The sequence below is a fragment of the Triticum urartu genome, chromosome 3 (genome assembly GCF_003073215.2).
Source record: "Triticum urartu cultivar G1812 chromosome 3, Tu2.1, whole genome shotgun sequence".
Classification (NCBI taxonomy): domain Eukaryota; kingdom Viridiplantae; phylum Streptophyta; class Magnoliopsida; order Poales; family Poaceae; genus Triticum; species Triticum urartu.
Window position 1 is genome coordinate 406,779,750 of NC_053024.1, and position 7,025 is coordinate 406,786,774.

The window sequence follows — 7,025 nt, forward strand, 5'->3', positions numbered from 1 at the left end:
GAGTGTACGGCGTCGTGGTCGCGGCGTGATTGGAGGCCCTTGCTGCCGACCGCGCCTGCCGCGACGTGAGAGCTGTCGAAGCCTGTCCGCGTTGCTCGCGGCCCGCAGCGCCCTGCGGACCACGAGCTGCCTGGGGCACGGGGTCGCCCGAGGCAAGCGGCTCTGCGCAGGTGGGCCACGCCGCCCACGGATCTGGGTGCGCGCGAAGATTTCGCCTCCTACCTACCTGCACCCCCCTGCCTTGCCAGGATCTAAACTATGGAAAGGACAACACAAGAGACACAGGGTTTATACTGGTTCAGGCCACCATTGTGGTGTAATACCCTACTCCGGTGTGTGGTGTGGTGGATTGCCTCTTGGGCTAATGATGAAGAACCATACAAGGAAGAACAGCCTCGCGAGGGTCTGTTCTTGGCTGGGGCGATGAACTGCTGGGAGGAGCTCAATCACCCTTCTCTCTCTCTCTCTCTCTTTCTGATCTTCTCTATCCTTCCAAACCCTCAGCCCCCTTTGCTCTGTGGGTGGCTGGTCCTATTTATAGAGGCCCTGGTCCTCTTCCCAAATATCGAGCGGAAGGGAGCCAACAATGGCGGGCTAATTTGAAGGGGGACAGCTAGTACTAGCTACCCTGACAAAAGTAGTCTTCGCCTGCGCAAAGCTCTGGTGATGACGCCATCGTGGGCTCCACGGTGACCTCCGTCTCGTAGTCCTCCTGGTCTTGGTCTCGTTGCACCGAAATGGCAACCTTTGCCTGATGCCTCGGTACTCCGCGGCTGCGCTTGCCCCCTTTGCACCAAAGAGGAAGGAAGGACGCTGCGCGGGCTGGCACCCGCCTGGCACCCCCGGTCGTCATGGCTTGCGTCACGGGCACCTCGTGAGATACCCGGCCTTGATCTCTCCGCCTCCTCGTGAGCCAGCCTGACGAGGCCGCGCCTGAGGAAGCTCCGTGTCGTCCACCCCGCGAGGCTTGTCCCTCGCGAGGGTCTTGGGTTTGTGTTGGTGAAGATGGGCCGCGCTGGGCCCCCCTTTTAGCCATGCCGTAGGTCACAGGCAGGCAAGTCTGGGGACCCCCGTTCCCAGAACGCCGACAGATGCTTGATCCCCTCATCACTAAGAAACTCATCCAAGGTGTAGTTCTTGAACTCGGTGCCATAGTCACTTCTTATCGTCAAGATCTTTGCATTGTGTTGACGTTGCGCCTCATTTGCAAAGTCGATGACGGTTTGTTGGGTCTCACTCTTCCTCTTGAAGAAATATACCCAAGTGTATCTTGAATAATCATCCACAATCACTAAGCAATACTTCCTACCCCCAAGACTATCGAAAGATGGAGGCCCAAAGAAATCCATGTGAAGGAGCTCCAAAGGCCTCTTCGAGAAAATGATAGTCGTGGGAGGGTGAGTCTTTTCATGTAGCTTTCCTTCGATACAAGCACTGCAAGCACGATCTTTGGCAAAACTAACATTTGTTAGTCCACGGACATGGTCCCCCTTGAGAAGACTTTGCAAAGATCTCATATTGACATGGGCAAGACGGCGATGCCAAAGCCATCCCACGTCAACTCTAGCCATTAGGCATGTTGCGGTCTTAGTGAGTTGCTCCGAAAAGTTGATCACATAGAGACCGTTTTCGACATGCCCAACAAAGACTACTTTAAGAGTCTTGCTCCACAAGAGGGCCACGGTATCAACATCAAAGAAAGTGGCAAAACCCATGAGTGCTAGTTGACGAACGGAAAGTAAATTATATGCAAGGGACTCAACAAGCATGACCTTCTCGATCGTAAGATCATGATAAATGACAACCTTGCCGAGTCCCAATACCTTAGAGGACGAGGCGTCACCCCACTCGACGTTGGTGGGTATTGATGGAATCTTTTGCACATCCACCACCAAGTCCTTGCTTCTGGTCATATGATTAGTAGCTCCACTATCAAGCAACCATGAACCCCCACCGGAAGCAAACACCTACAAGAGATCAATGCTTGCTTTTAGGTACCCATTTTGTAATGGGTCCTTTGATGTTAGTAACAAGGGTCTTAGGAATCCAAATAGACCATTCAATGTACTCATAAGGAGAACCAACAAATTTGGCATAAACATGCCCATCTCTAACACGACACAACACATAAGAAGGGTTAAAGTCATCGGCTTTGTTGGGAAGGGAAGTGTTGCCCTTCTTGGCATCACTACCCCTAACGATGTTCTTCTCCTTCTCCTTAATAGCACCCTCTCCCTCCTTCACAGAGGTTTGCTTGAGAGGAGGAGGTCGTTTGCCCTTGTCATTCTTCTTCTTATTCTTGGACTTGGGCACGTACCCAATCTCTTCCTTGGCCACAACTCCCTTTTGGTTGGTCAAAAGGTCGTTGAGGTTCTTCTCGCCATGTATGCAAGACACAAGACCTTTCTCAAGTTGCACCTTTAACTTAGCGTTCTCCTCAACAAGATGCACATGCTCACAACATGGGTTAGTAGCATTTGCATTATCAATTAACATCATACGAGGAAAAGTGGCTTTCTCCTTGGTTAGCTTTACTTGAAGTTGATCATGAGACTCTTTGAGGCTAGCATGAGCACCCTTCAAGACCTTGTGAGCCTTGTCAAGTAGGTCAAACTCCTCTTTGAGTCTAGCAAGATCAACCCCAAGCTTGGCCTTCTCGGAGTTTAGCACACGAGAAACAACAAGAGCATGATCAAAATCTTTCTTTAACTTAGCGTGATCAACGTTGTGTGACTCCTCAAGAGCCAAACAAAGACCACGCTCTTCCGCAAGACCATTGGAAAGATCCGAAATCTCATCGGCATAGTCATGACTATGCCCCCCCATCTTGGGGATAGTATCTTCGTGAGCCTCGATCATGTCATTAGCTTCACCAAGTTGTTCCAATAGAGCAACGAAATGCTTCTTGGATTTACCCTTGAGTTTACCCATAAAGGACTCAAACTCATTTTCCTCCACACTAGATCCCTCATATTCATCAATGCAATCCATCAAGGAAGGATTATTAATGATGGTAGTTTTGATGTTGGGGGTTACCTTGTTGGTGGCTTTATCCATGAGGCACTTGGCGGTGATGTTCTCATTGGGTGAGTCGAAGAGAGACACTCGTGGAGTTGTTGCAATGGCAACGGAGGCCATGGCAACCAACTCACCATCTTCATCATCATCATCGTCATGGTACTCTTCTTGAACCACCAACGCCTTGTGAGGGGTCTTCTTGATGAAGTTGCTCTTGTTTGGGAAAGACTTGGCTTTGTCCTTTCGGATGAGCTTGCTACCATTGTCTTCCTTCTTCTCATACGAGCACTCTGCAACAAAATGGCTCACATTGCCACAATTATAGCAAGTCCTCACACGTTGCTTGCTCTTCGTGCCACTTGAGTTGTTCTTGTTGAAGTTTGGCCTTGAGTTTTTCTTGCTCCAAAATTGCCTTGAAGCAAGAGCCATGTGTTCATGATAGGCATACTTTGTATCTTCGGGATTGCTTTCCTCTTATTCCTCTTCTTCTTCCTCTTCAACACAAACCTTGGCCTTCAATGCAAGGTTGGGCTTCTTTGCCCTGTGAGAGCGAAGCACCGCATTGTCGGCGGTCTTGTCCAAGATGCTCATAGCCACAAACTCATCCAACACTTCACTTGAGGACAAGGTGTGGAAGTCCGACCTTTGACGAATGACGGTGGACATAGCCTTATGGTAAGGCATCATTGCCTTGAGAAATTTGCGTTTGATCCAATTGTCATCTGTGTCCTTGCTCCCATGATCTCGGAGTGAAACCGCGAGTTTGGTTACTCTTCGATAAAGCTCGCGAGGTTCTTCATCTTCCTTCATTGCAAACTCATCAGCTTCATCTTGCACCACTTCATAGTTGGAGCGTTGAATGCTTGCCTTCCCCAGTAGAGAGAAACAACTTGGTGCTTCTTGGATTTACCCTTGAGTTTACCCATAAAGGACTCAAACTCATTTTCCTCCACACTAGATCCCTCATATTCATCAATGCAATCCATCAAGGAAGGATTATTAATGATGGTAGTTTTGATGTTGGGGGTTACCTTGTTGGTGGCTTTATCCATGAGGCACTTGGCGGTGATGTTCTCATTGGGTGAGTCGAAGAGAGACACTCGTGGAGTTGTTGCAATGGCAACGGAGGCCATGGCAACCGACTCACCATCTTCATCACCATCATCATCATCCTCATGGTACTCTTCTTGAACCACCAACGCCTTGTGAGGGGTCTTCTTGATGAAGTTGCTCTTGTTTATGAAAGACTTGGCTTTGTCCTTTAGGATGAGCTTACCACCATTGTCTTCCCTCTTCTCATACGGGCACTTCGCAACAAAATGGCTCACATTGCCACAATTATAGCAAGTCCTCACACATTGCTTGCTCTTCGTGCCACTTGAGTTGTTCTTGTTGAAGTTTGGCCTTGAGTTTTTCTTGCTCCAAAATTGCCTTGAAGCAAGAGCCATGTGTTCATGATAGGCATACTTTGTATCTTCGGGGTTGCTTTCCTCTTCTTCCTCTTCAACACAAACCTTGGCCTTCAATGCAAGGTTGGGCTTCTTTGCCCTTTGAGAGCGAAGCACCGCATTGTCGGAGGTCTTGTCCAAGATGCTCATAGCCACAAACTCATCCAACACTTTGCTTGAGGACAAAGTGTGGAAGTCCGGCCTTTGACGAATGCCGGAGGACATAGCCTTATGGTAAGGCATCATTGCCTTGAGAAATTTGCGCTTGATCCAATTGTCATCCGTGTCCTTGCTCCCATGATCTCGGAGTGAAACCGCGAGTTTGGTTACTCTTCAATAAAGCTCACGAGGTTCTTCATCTTTCTTCATTGCAAACTCATTGGCTTCATCTTGCACCACTTCGCAGTTGGAGCATTGAATGCTTGCGCTTCCCCGGTAGAGAGAAACAACTTGTTGCCATGCATCTTTGGCTATGGCGTAGGGCCGGAGGTGAGGAAGATCTTCGGGTGGAATTGCATCTTGGATGATGAAGAGAGCATTCTCATTGAATTGATTATCTGCGGCTTCTCTTGGAGTGGAGTTGCTTCGGTCATGTGGATAGAAACCTTCTTCAATGATTCTCCAAAGATTAGTATTCACATGATTTAAATGATGCTTAAACCGATAGACCCAAGAATCAAAATCCTCATTTTTCACAATCTTAGGGGGAGGACCGGCATGATTCAAATGAGTGGAAGGATCCAGTCCACCATAAACAAGTGGTGGTTCCACATGGGCAAAGATGTCGGTGCCATTTTTACCACTAGAAGAAGGAGCCTTTTCACTAGTAGCTTCCCCCTTGTCGGAGTTAGCATCCGTCACCTTGTCAATGGGATCACCCACTTTCAACGGTGTGGTGGATAGTTTAAGCCCTTCAATGAATTTAGTAAACATGCTTTCAACCTCGGTCGTCATGGAGGTTTTCAATGTCTCCAAGGCCACATTGAATTCCACACGAGAGACCGAGGTTCCCCCATCGCCCGTAGACGAGATCGGATTCACACCGGAGTGCTCCTCCACACCGTCTACGATGTCCACCATACTCTTCGGACGGCAAAGTCCTTAGTAAAGTGACGAGGCTCTGATACCAATTGAAATGATCGATATGGTTGACTAGAAGGGGTGAATAGGCAACTAACAATTTTTAACTTTTCTTTACCAAATTAAACTTTGCATCAAAGTAGGTTGTCTAGACATGCAACTAGGTGAGCAACCTATATGATGCAACAACAACAAGCACACAAGCAAGCAAGGGAAGAAACACAAATAATCTTGCACAAGTAAAGGTACGAGATAACCAAGAGTGGAGCCGGTGAAGACGAGGATGTGTTACCGAAGTTCCTTCCTTTTGAGGGGAAGTACGTCTCCGTTGGAGCGGTGTGGAGGCACAATGCTCCCCAAGAAGCCACTAGGGCCACCGTATTCTCCTCACGCCCTCACACAATGCGAGATGCCGTGATTCCACTATTGGTGCCCTTGGAGGCGGCGACCGTACCTTTACAAACAAGGTTGGGGCAATCTCCACAACTTAGTGGCAGGCTCCCAACAACACCATGAAGCTTCACCATAATGGACTATGGCTTTGTGGTGACCTCAACCGTCTAGGGTGCTCAAACACCCAAGAGTAACAAGATCCGCTAGGGATTAGTGGGGGAATCAAATTTCTCTTGGTGGAAGTGTAGATCGGGGCCTTCTCAATCAATCCCGAGCAAATCAACAAGTTTGATTGGCTAGGGAGAGAGATCGGGCAAAAATGGAGCTTGGAGCATTAATGGAGCTTTTGGGGGGAAGAGGTAAGTCAACTTTGGAGAAGAAGACCCCCTTATATAGTGGGGGAAACAATCCAACCGTTACCCCCTTGAACAGCCCCGCAGAGGGCGGTACTACCGCTGAGGGCAGCGGTACTATCGCTGGGACTGCGGTACTACCGCTCCCCCACGCGGTACTTCCGTTCGGACCCCTGCGCGGTACTACCGCGGTGGTAGGGCGGTACTACCGCTCTCGAGCGGCACTACCGCATCTATTGCCGCTGCTTAGTGCCGCACAATCCGACACAAGAGGTGACCCACTCGAATCGGCGCGGTAGGAGCCCGGTGCCGCAGCGGTACTACGGTGAGGACCCACAGGCGGTACTGCCGCGGTTGGGAGCGGTACTGCCGCCTATGGCTCTTGAGCGGTACTACCGCTGAGAATCGCGGTACTACTGTTGGGACCCAAAACAAGCACAAAGGAAGGGGAATGAGCTCTCCATTAAAGCAGAAAGGCTCAGAGGGTGTGAAAAAGGATGTGTACGTGTTGATTCCACCCTAGCCTTATCAAAGCGGACCCCCTCTTGATAGTATGGTGCCTCCTACGAAACTAGTCCACCAAAATATAAACGAAAGAGCTACACCGTCTTGAATAACACTCCGAGGGGAAAGAAACCGTCTCGTGCCAAAGGATGAAACTCTGAAATGCACAAAGCACACGATTAGTCCGCAAACATGTTGTCATCAATCACCAAAACTACATCAAGAGAGA